Raw genomic sequence first — 12,659 nt, 5'->3', positions numbered from 1 at the left:
ATTTAAATGGCTTTCTCATTAGTGGATGCATTGGAGTTGGCAGGGAATGGCTGGCTGGGAAAGAGCTAGAGAAAGAGCTGTGTTCCAGAAGCCCAGCTAATGAAACTCACATAAATGAATTATGGCCCAAATATTAGGATCACTTTTTGCATTAGTGGAAAAGTCGGTCATCTACCACCAACCTATTTCCTCTCCAAAACCCAGACGGTATGTGGTCTGTTTCAGCTAGATCTCTGAAAGCCCAAGGAAGTTGCAGGAGGAGCATGCATTCTGATTAACATTAATAGGAATTGTAAAAGGGAGGTTAAATCAGCCCAGTGAAAAATAATAGTACCAATAATAAAGACACTGTTGAGAGGTAGTAGGGGAAGTCAGGAGAACTCTGTGTCTGTCATTGTTACTGTTTGGAGAGTTCACATCCGGTAACAGTATATGAAGGGTAGAAAATGTTATGTATTGTGGAGATACAGTGAAGAGTCATGAATCGGAGTGGGGAAAAGAGAGCTCATCTACCCTTTAAGGACAGAGAGAATGAATGATAGATTATTGCTCTTTAATTATTGCCCAAAAGGCCAAAAGTATTGTTTAATTGTTGTGCCTCTTAATCTATTTTAATTGCTAAACTTCTTACATGTATAGAAGGTAACTTTGTGCATGGTCTGATTTTTACTCCTTTTTTAAATGATATCTTAAAGCTTGTATAAGGAGCTTTGAGGATAAAAAGCTCTATATATGTACCAAGAATAACTGTTGTGTTAATGTTTCACTTGTAATGCATCTCCTCTTCTCTAGATCCTCAGCTATGCCTTGGTAATCTGTTGTTATTTATATTACGGTAATGTCAAGAGGCCAAATCAGGGATCGGGACCTCATTACACTATGTGCTCTACACTGTAATAAGTTGTTATATCACTCTCTTACTTTCACTCTCCTTTTTATTCCCTGTACATTGTATCTAAGTTTAACTGATTTAAGCAGGAGTTAGTAAATGCAATTTGTACTTCAAGAACATTGTAGGGAGTTTAGAGAAGGAGACTGAGAAGAGAGAGACAGGATGGAGGAGCTGTGAATTTATCTATGTCTGAGTTGATAAAAAAGTCACTGCAAGCCAAGTGATTGCATTTTAATCCTACTTTTTGCAATCAAAATATAACACTGTCCTTGCCCCTTTCCTGCAGCCTTCAATTAAGCTCTTCCTTACAGTTCTAGATGTTATTTCCACCAGAAGACCAGCCCTTTGTGCAAGTTGTAACCCATACCATGTGTCCCAAATGGATTTCTCATACCGTACCCCTCCACTTCACATTACCTATCAAAACATGCATTCAGACTGGTATATTTTATTGTTCTGTGTGTGAAAGGCTGTGTTAGAGGCCTGTGAATCATATGGTTCCTACATCTCTGATCTTATCTGGCAATCATGGCTTTAGTACTATTTAGGGAGCTGTGCTCAAGACAGCTATGTCAGCCTTGCCATTCTCTTCAGCTTTTGAGGTTGTAGTGGAGCAAAGTGTCACTCTGCTGGGAGAAAAACGCAAATGTTTGTTTTATTTTTATCCTCTCTGCTTCTGGCCCTCTTCTCCCTAAAGGAAAGACCTCCATCTGCCAACTGAATATAGCTCTGGGCTTCGGCAGCAGTCGTATTACTAATGGATTTGTGGACCCTGGAGTCATCTTGCACCATCTCTGCGCCTATATCCTTCCTGCAGACAGTTCACACAGAATATTATATTACTTCATTGGTTTATGTGATACCACAGAAGGGGTGATCTGTGCTGAACAATCAACAGGTCCATGTTCTGAAGAGCTTACAGTCTAAAGCCATGAGAAAGCAGGGGACATATCCGAACAAACATAGAGTAGATATGGCCATGCTAGCTCGAATACTTCAGAGTTGGTGGGTCAGAATAGGGTATATGTCAGTGGTCCAGAGTAGCCGAAGGATTCCTAATCTCTCACTGACTGTGCTACTGCTCCATAGCTGGCAGAGCTGGAATCAGATAAGGAAAGCAGAGAACAGGCAGAGAGATTTTCTTCTGTTGTGTTCTGTTCCTTACTTTGCCATTAACATCTTGTGTGACCCTGAGGACAAGTCATTTAAATTCTCTGTGCATCATTTTAGCCATATGTACGTTGATTCCCCACTGGGATGTTGTGGTGCTTTACTAGTGTGTATTGAGCCTTGAGATCCTGAGATGAAAGGCCTTTCTACCAGACATTTTAGTATCCAGTATTGTGGAGTCACATACTAATATTCTGCATAAGGAGTGAAGACTGAAGGGAAGAAATCTATCCATTTAATTGACCTAACTGCAGAGATCGGACCTGCATTCTTTCCACCCCCAAAACTTCTTTTGATTTCAGTGGATAGTTTGAGTACATAAGGAATTCAGGATCATAATGTGCCCAAGAAATGAGCAGGTGATCTTGCACTGTGTTTTCAGGCTGCCACTTGCATTACTTAAGAAGAAGCCACAGATACTGAAGATAGCTGAGCAGAAGCAGCCTGAGGCATAGCTGGCATCCCTAATGATACTGGTACAGATACAAGAACACCACCGCAAAACGAAATTGCTTCCAAGTGAAAAAAACTTTTCCCTCAAGTAGTCATAATGTTGAACTGAAATTTAGGTTTTATTGTGTGGTTAAAGTGAATTGAAGAGAAGCTACAGATTGGCTTGGTAAATATTTGAACTAGCAGAATGGCTATCACTTTACTGATGAAAATTGCCACAGAAAAATGTCTAATGGGAAAGTAAATACATCAATATTTGCATTTCTGTAGCACCTTTCATCTGAGTGAACATTTAATTAATTAATTAATTAATTAAATTTAATTAAACCTGGGTCATAGCTCATCTAATCAAAGTTGAGTGATGTTTTCATCAGCTCTGTGTGACCAAATGGAGGGGTCTCCCACGGTCTTAAATAGACTTTCTCTTGTGGATGGAGCCCCCTCCTTTCTCCTTTGCAAAGTCCAGCTCCAAGTTCTGGAGTTCTGGAGTCACCTGGGCAAGTCACATGTCCATGCATGACTCACATTTTTACAGGCAGAAGCCATTGGCCACATGGCATCTTGAATGTCTCCAGGAAGACTTCTTATGTGGATTGGAGCATTCCAAGATGCACTATTCCTTAAGTGCTTCTTGACTGGGCACTTGACTTTGCAAATTCCTTTCTCCAGGAACTGACCAAATGCTTTACTAAGGTTATTTAGTAATCAAGCCAGTACATGGCTAATATTCATAACTTCGAATACAAAAATGATACATGCATACAAATAGGATTAATAGATTCAGTAGATCATAACCTTTGCATAGATATGTTACATGGCATATGTAGCATAGAACATATTCCAGTTATGTCATATATATTCATAAGCATATTTCCATAAAGCGTTATGGGGTGCACTGTCACAGAGGCAACCTAGTGACAGAAGATGTGGAAAAAGCTAATGTACTCAATGCTTTTTTTGCCTCTGTCTTCACAAACAAGGTCAGCTTCCAGACTACTGCACTGGGCAGCACAGCATGGGGAGGAAGTGACCAGCCCTCTGTGGAGAAAGAAGTGGTTTCAGGACTATTTAGAGAAGCTGGACAAGCACAAGTCCATGGGGCCAGATGCGCTGCATCCGAGGGTGCTAAAGGAGTTGGCGGATGTGATTGCAGAGCCATTGGCCATTATCTTTGAAAACTTATGGTGATGAGGGGAGGTCCCAGATAACTGGAAAAAGGCTAATTTAGTGCCCATCTTTAAAAAAGGGAAGGAGGAGGATCCAGGGAACTATAGGCCAGTCAGCCTCACCTCAGTCCCTGGAAAAATCATGAAGCAGGTCCTCATGGAATCAATTATGAAGCACTTAAAGCAGAGGAAAGTGATCAGGAACAGTCAGCATGGATTCACCAAGGGCAAGTCATGCCTGACTAATCTAATTGCCTTCTATGATGAGATAACTGGCTCCGTGGATGAGGGAAAAGCAGTGAACATGTTTATTCTTTGACTTGAGCAAAGCTTTTGATACGGTCTCCCACAGTATTCTTGCCAGCAAGTTAAAGAAATATGGGCTGGATGAATGGACTATAAGGTGGATAGAAAGCTGGCTAGATCATCGGGCTCAACAGGTAAGTTTGCAGATGACACTAAACTGGGAGGAGAGGTAGATACCCTGGAGGGTAGGGATAGGACACAGAGGGACCTAGACAAATTAGAGGATTGAGCCAAAAGAAATCTGAGGAGGTTCAATAAAGACAAGTGCAGAGTCCTGCACTTAGGACAGAAGAATCCCATGCACCGCTATAGACTAGGGACCGAATGGCTAGGCAGCAGTTCTGCAGAAAAGGACCTAGGGGTTACAGTGGATGAGATACTGGATATGAGTCAACAGTGTGCCTTTGTTGCCAAGAAGGCTAACGGCATTTTGGGCTGTATAAGTAGGGGCATTGCCAGCAGATCGAGGGATGTGATCATTCCCTTCTATTCGACATTGGTGAGGCCTCATCTGAAGTACTGTGTCCAGTTTTGGGCCCCACACTACAAGAAGGATGTGGAAAAATTGGAAAGAATCCAGCGGAGGGCAACAAAAATGATTAGGGGACTTGAACACATGATTTATGAGGAGAGGCTGAGGGAACTGGAGCATTTGAGGGTCTGTCCAGATCAGTTTGAGTGATCATCCGATTTAGTGAATTAAGTGAGTTTAGAGTTTTCAAGATGATGTTTCATACCAATATATCACCTTGTGAATGACCTCCCTTTTAATAATCCAGATCAATAGAGAACACGCTAATATTTCATGCCATTATGTTTCTATGGCAGAATAACTGTCTTTCATCTGTTGGACCCTAAAGATAGCACCTGTATATCCAAAGCAGATGCACCAGCAGCAAGACCCATCTTTTTATTTCACAGCAATAGATGTAACTAGAATGCTGTTCTCTCAAATGAAGCATTGTGGATAAAATAGGTCCCCATCCAGATAGCTGACACGAGGCCTATGCACCACTTAAGCCTTCAAAATAAGGGTTTGCAGGGACTTAAGTGATGCATAGGCCTTGTGTTAGCTGTCTGGATGGGGACCAATTTCATTCACATTGCTTCATCCCAGTAGCAGGCAATCATGTATTTGCCAGTTTTAAGTACCACAAAACCAATCTTTATATCCTGAAGAAGCGATCCATGTATGAGGACACGGGACCTGATTCTGCTCTTATTTGCATCAGTTTTACATTGGTGCAGCACCAATGGCCTCTATGAAATCACTCCCTATTTACACCACACTGAGTGAAGAATCTAGCCCAACTGGTGAATTAGAGCTCAAAGGGACAATTCCATTAAAACTCTGTGTACAACCCTTAAAGGACAGGACTGAGTTGATGCCAAGAAATTGTTTGAAAGAATATTTAATTTAAAGGTCATGCATTGAAGTTAAAAAAGATGAATGGCTAATAAATAATTCAGGTAGAATTTCTTTACACAAACATTTAACTATGGATCAAATTGCCAACATCAGCAAGAACAAGATGTAGTGAACATTTTTTAAGAAATGTTTGAAGATGCAAATATCCAGTGGAGCCATTTGCTAGCTGGATTTGAGGAATCTGAAGCTAGGATACAGGCTGATTTCTGAGGCTTGCAGGCATAGACACTGATGGGCCATTTATTTTTCTTGGCAATTTGATATTTGGTTTTCTAATCACAAACAGCAAATCTAATGTGAGATGAGAAAACAAACAGAGATGGCTCATAACACTCAGCAGGGAGAGGGTCTTTTTTTTGGAATCTCACAACATTGTGCCTAATAGCCAAACCTGAAGGTTCTTACTGACTTGTAACTCAGTCTTTACATAGGCAACACTGCCACTGATTATGACTGAATAAAAACTGAGTGAGGAACTCAGGATTTGGCCCTAAATTCTGTGCTTGGTTCCTGAACACTAAAGTTCACTGAAAACAAGAGTTAGTTTCTTGAGAATTTAGTACTGATGTCTCAGGAAGAAATTATTGTTCCCCAAAATTATATGTAGAATTTCAATGGGTTGTTCCTGAGGTGAATTCCATCCAGAGGGCTGTCAGAAAAGTGCAGAACTTTTTTGCAAGAGGTTTTAAAACACAGGTGCTATTTGCTTAGTTGTGAAAATAAACTTCTGTTGTACCAGTTTGGCCAAGTTCCTATAACATCGGTAGAAGGCCAGGGGAGGTGAACTATGAAACTGCCACTCCAGAACAACATGGCATAAAAGGAAAAACTAGGAGGTGCACTCCAGCTTGATAAAGCAATGGTGTCTTCACAAGGAGATCTTATTGATTTCTTAAAAAATGTGGAGGCAAGATGCACGAAAGAGGAGTGTGATGGGGTATCTACCTCACAGAGGTGTAGAAGGGGTTAACCCCAGGAGTGAGCAGTGGAGGGGAGTCCTCCAAGTGGCCTAGAGATGCTGCATTGGGCGCAGCCAATCAGGGAAAGGCTGCAGGGAGCAACCAATCAGGCCCCAGTGGGCTCACATAAAAGAAGCTGCTGGGCCAGAGTTTAGTCACTGCCTGGAGCTCAAGAAGGGAGGACTGGGTTCCTAGCAGGTGGATGGAAGCTAGCACCATGGACAGAGCAGTTTCTGGCAGGGAGCAAGAGGAAGCTCCTGGCTGGCTGCTAGGACTGACATGCTGAGGCCCTGAGGTAAGGGTGAAGAAACAGAGCTGGTGACATGGCTGGAGGACCCAGTGATGAAGAGGGCACAGCAGTTCCTGGAGAGGCTGCTGGCAGATGCGGAGGCAGAGTGATGGGGTGCAAACGGTGGATGTGGGAGTGTTGTCCTTGAGCTAACCCCCAGACTGTCCAGAAGAGGAGGCGCCAATTCAGTAGTGAGTGGTGTGCCCTATAACAAGGAGATTAACTAAAATTCCCTGCTGGGCAAAAACTTTTAAAGCCTTAAAAGGTGAATGTATTCTCAGAAGTGGAAAATATACAGTAGGAGATTATCCTAAGCAAGATAAACTCAGAAGACCACTTCTCAACAAGGATCCATATTCTGTATAGATTCCCTGTCCAATTCAAGATCCTTTTCAAGATGCTGATCCTGATCTTCAAAGTCATTACTGGGCTTAGATCAAGCTACCTCAGTGACCACTTCTCCTTCGGCACCTCACCACAATGGTTGCAGCTACCTGGAGAATCTGAGAGCCCCAGGCACATTGCTTGGGAGCCAGGACCAGGGCTATTCTAGGTGGAGGGCTGTAGGCAGAGGAGTTCCTTAGCACCAGAGTTCAAGGATGAGCCCAAGTCTTCCTTCTTTTAGGACACAATGCAACACTTATCTCATTGCAGAGGCCTGCCCTGAATGACTTGGTAATATCTTTCTGGAAGAAAACCACCAGGGATGAGACCAGTCTTTATAGCAGACGTTATTCAATTATCTTTGTCACTAAATGATATCACAGTATTCCCCATACTAAGTATAGGGGATGCCATAAATGCTGTGGCAATGTTGCCTAGTTGCAAATGGAAAACTGTAAAGTTTTTAAACATGACCACCCTAAATCAAGGAGAGTGGAGAGTTTGAGTCCTTTATAGGTGGAATCAAAGTAAGACCCATTGATGTGGCACTTTTATCCTACAATGATAGGCTCAATAAGATTGCAGATTAGAATGGTCCCAAACCCCTCACTATAGGATTTGTATATTTTACAAATTCACCTGTCAAATATACACCTATGGATCAGTGTCTCTCTACTGCCACCCTCCCACCCCCCGCATTAGTAGTTCATTTATTGTGAGAATGCTACAATGTGGGTATAAGTTTTACATTTTATTCTGAAGGTAGTGAGATTAATGGTCAGTCTGATTTCCTTAGGCCATGAGGTCCTCAGATGTTGGCCTGTTGCTGAGAAGGCTCTGTCTCCTTTACCCGTGTGTATCATTCTTTAAGTTGATATGTCCATTGTTCCAGAGAAGTATAACAGTAGTGGAATTTCATGATCCCAGAGTGCCCATGGGCATTCTGAAGGACTAAAACCCCAGACATGCCTCAGTATTCAGTGGGAGCTGCTACCAAAGTTCTCATCAGCTTATATAACTATGTAGCCAAGCTGCTTCATCTGAACAAGGTGAAGTTTTTTTAACACTTCTCTTGTAACATTAGTGATCTCATTAATTATTCTGTCTCTAACTTTCTCTTCTTAGGGATTGTTATCAAAAAGGATGTGGTGAAAGTTGTCATCATAGGGAGTCTTCACATTCTCCTCAGTCTGGCTTTTGGCTTGCATATAGCACAGAGACTACATTAGTCTTGTTTCTGATATTTGATTCTATGAAGTTAAGTGCTATAGAAAAACCTCAGATACATTATTTCTTCCTAGGAATAGATAAAGGTAGTGTCAATGCTCATTCATGCAGATCCTTCAACAACCTTTACTAGTGTTGGCAACAAGTTTTTTGTTGGCCTACCTGGAGACCCTGTCTGGATTGGATTATCTCTCTTCAAAAGGAAAGAATGGAACCACAGAACTTGCAAGTGGCGATCCTGAGTTCCTTTTTGAAGAAACTAGAATGCTATCATATATGCATTTCATAAGAAGGCTTGGAGAATCAGGGAGCAAGGCAATAAAATTGACTTTTCTATGGATTCCATCACAGGTTGGTATATATGGAAGTGAGATAGATGATGATCGAGCCAAAATTGGAAGATCAGAAATTCAAGTAGGAATGAGGACAGTTGAGAATATTGACCCCCATCTAGAAAAATAGTAGCTGAAATAAATAATCAAAAGATAAAGGATCCTCTGATATCAAAGCATCTCAGAAAATAATATCCACTATTATGAGACTATGAACAGGACGCACCGCAGGAATGAAAATCAGTAGAGCTGGGACTGAGATGTATCCACTCTGCAAGTTGTGTTGGAAGCAAGATTTAACACCTGCCTGTGCTTTTGAATGTAATGTTGTAGGGAAAATGACACTCTTTGGATCTGACACCTGGGATCAAGCCCTTTCAAAGGACCCTGTAAGAGTCACTGAATTCATTCTTGAACATCATGGTCTGATGGTCTGATGTAATTTAATAAGGAAGGGCTAAATAATGAATGTGTACAGTTGGGATTAGATCTTAGCAGGTAAAGGAGCTTTGTGGCTTAAGCGTACTGTGGGGGCTTTCTTTTTGAATCAAGAATATGAAAGATAAATGCTAAAAAAAGGAACTCCATTTCTTACCTTTAGACACCTAAGTACTTTATTTTGACAAGAGGAACTGCATTCCCTTATCTACTAAATCCTCCTAACTGAGCCCTGTACCCATCTTTTGTATAACACCTCATGGGCAACTGATAGCATTTTATCTGCTTTGATATATCTCTGATGATAATACTTAGCACTGATATCAGACATTCCAGCTTCACCAGAAATAGTAATTTTATTCCCCTTTAACAATTACCTCCTGATATTTCATTTTCATCCCTTTCCATGCACACTAAAATGTGTGCATGGTATCCTAGAGTGAAATCCTGCAGAGAACACTGCTTCGTACATGCACTATGCACTCTTGTAATAAAATGTACTACACTTCCTCTTAGATAAAACACACCTATCCCAATATTATAGATAAAAGAGTTGTTGTACTCTGTGCTGAAACAAAAACATCATAATATATTTAAATTTCTGATTTAAATGGTGATACGCTTTCACTTATGTTCTGTTGTATATTTATTCTGTAACCAGTAATCTTCTGAAAAAAGCTACACTGACCATCAGAAGCATGTGCTGTGATTCAAACACACAGAAAATTCTGAATATGTATGTGGATTTTAATTATACAGGGCCAAATCCTGCAGTTCTGTTAGAAGCTGTGTTGAATTCTTGCACACCAGAGTTCTTCAATGAAGCAGAATTGCATATTACAAACTGTCTCACTGCTTGAGGCCCAGTCCCTTGATTTTTAATGGCAGTTTTGCCCACAGAAGGCGTGTAGAATGAGACCTTGCAATATATTAGTTCTTTTTCTATCATTTTATAAGACCAATGTGCTTGGAACATGGAATCTGTCTGCTGTCAGGTTCAAAGGTTTACATCTTCCACATTGGCAACTCAACGAAGAAACTGAGAACACTATATTTGCTGACAGTCTCCTCAACACACACCAGAAAAGGGCTGAACTGACAATGCAGAGAAAATTTTGCTACTTTAAATGAGCATTTGGAGCTGCAGTATCACATGTGATGGTAGATTTTAAAATTGTGGTTAGCACAAGGTGCTAGAGGGGAAGGATGATTTTGTAGTTAGGATACAAAACAGGAAGGCAGGAGATTTGGGCCTAATTTTGGCTTTGCTATGGGCTTCCTGTGTTTTTTTGGGGTATGTCCTTTACCAGCTCTGTGCCTCAGTTTCCCCAGTTGTAAAATGAGGATAATGACTTACTTACCTTGAAAGGCTTATCCAGTGTTTGTAAATGCTTAGGGATGCAGAGATGGAAACTGTTACCAAACTATGAAGTGTAATTATATCATGATGGGATTCATACCTCAGCTCCTATTAGCAGAGGGGAGGGAGTTGTCTGTTTTTAATATATGTACAGAAAAAGAGGCATTCACTGAAAAGTCTGCTATTTTGGGCATGATCCTGAAAGGTGCTAAATGCCTTCAAGACCCACTGTAATCAAACAGATCAGGCCCAAACAGCAGATTTTCCTAGAAGCAACTTATAAAAGCTTTATAGCAATTCATGTGACTGAACCATTTTTGATATTGCAGTTGGCTGCTCCAGTCATTATTACAGACTAGATTCTGCCTGGTCCTTATGTGGCTGCGTAGTGATGGGGAGGGAGTAAAAAGCTTCTTCCTCCCCAGCCCCCTAACTTAACTCTCCTAACTTTAATGGAACCCGTCAGGGTACAATGGGTATACTAGAAATAGACACCCTTCCTGCTTAATATCAGGCAAATACTTCTAGTTAAGAAGACTGAGGAAAGAGAAATGCAGAAATAAATACATTGACAACAGTATTTCTACCTATTGGGCAATGATAGAATTACAGTAGTTAGAAATGGAAAAATCCTGTTAGGTCCTCCAACCACGGCCAGACCATTCTTAAGGCTTTGTCCATTCTAGTTTAAATGAGGCTCCTGGTGCTTCCAGTGTGATGGGCTTTTCAAAAGCACTTTGCACTGGTCTAACTCTGCTCCCATTGAATTCCATGGCAAAACTCCCATTGACTGTAATGGGAGTAGTGTTAGGCCAATGCTGAATACCCACCACAGGAGAGAGGTTCACTGTCCAAAGTGTCTTGAACCTGGAAAGATTTCCTAAGATTCAACCTCTATTTTGCTTTCTTAGTTTCATCCCATGTCTCTTAGTTAAATTCTAGTGCACCACAGATTGTGCCCAGCCCTCTCGGTGATGTGAAATAGAGATGGGTGTGAACAGCCCTTCTCCCAGCTCATGTGTGACTCATGTAAGTGCCAGGGAGAATTGTAGCCCTGTGCTCTGGGAAGTGCTGGGGCTGCATCCTGTCTACTACATCCTCATAGCATTCAGCACAAGGAATGTAGGGAAGGATGGCTGCAGGTAGAGCAAACATAGCTCCAGTCCCCCCAGTGCATACATCTGCAGTAGAGAGCAGGATTAAGTAACATGCACCCCAGAAACTGTGGGCATGCAGCTTCTGAGAGGCTTGGAACTCCAAGGGCCATTCTGCTTTCCTAAGGCAAACGTCTCCCAATAGCACAGTGGGCCACCCTTGGCCAGTGCAGCTCCATGCATCCTGCAGTGCAGCACAGCACAGCATCTAACAAGCACAACAGAGTCCGAAACAATTATTCCATCTCCTTTGGATTTCAGTGGAGGGGAAAGGGAAGGGCTGCGCTGCAGTGTGACCCTTTGGAAGAATTCTGACTGACTTGGACACAGTTCCTCCTGGCACTTCACATGCCAGACTAGCAGCTCTGGCAGTGTTTGAAAGTGAGGGGTGTGAGCTGTCCTTCCTTCTGGGTCCTCATAGGTCCCTGCTTTCCAGCCTAACTGTGCCCAGTTCCTTGCACACAGGAGTTGGGGGGGGGGGCATTAGCACAGTCACAATCTAGCCTTTTGTTTACACCTTTCAGATATTTGCAGATTGTTTCCTGCCTGATTTCCAGTTCTCTGTGGGGATTCAACCAGCCGTGTAAGAGCAGTAGACACATCTAAAATGTAAAGCAGTATAATAGTTCATAAATCTAGTTTGACAGCAGTCCTAGATAAGGACTAATTGTCAGAAATGTGCTTTTCACGTTTTTATTTTTATTTTTTTAATTGGTGGCTAAGAGAAAAAAATGTGGTTTTAAAACCTGCTAAATTCCTGATAAAATACACCCCGAGAAATAGCCAGCATCATCAATGATTCAGTGTGAACAACATTAAAATTACATTAAGGGTTTGGTCCAAACCCATGAAGTCAGAGACCACAGGGCTTCTAACTTCCATTTTCCATGTTTCTGCGTGTTGAGTGCTGCTGATCCTCAATGATCTTGTAAAGTGCATCACAAAAGGGTTTTATTGAATTTCCTTTGTATTTTTACTGTGTTTAGGAAGGACTTTTAAAAATCCAATTTCTTATTCTGCATGAACAGTAAAAGGACACAATGGGATCGTGAAGATAGATGTTGCTCCCACTGAAATTAAGAGATTTGTGCCAGTTATTT

The sequence above is a fragment of the Dermochelys coriacea genome, chromosome 10, assembly GCF_009764565.3.
Source record: "Dermochelys coriacea isolate rDerCor1 chromosome 10, rDerCor1.pri.v4, whole genome shotgun sequence".
Taxonomy (NCBI): domain Eukaryota; kingdom Metazoa; phylum Chordata; order Testudines; family Dermochelyidae; genus Dermochelys; species Dermochelys coriacea.
The sequence above is the reverse complement of the archived record's forward strand: the minus strand, read 5'-3'. Positions refer to the sequence as shown.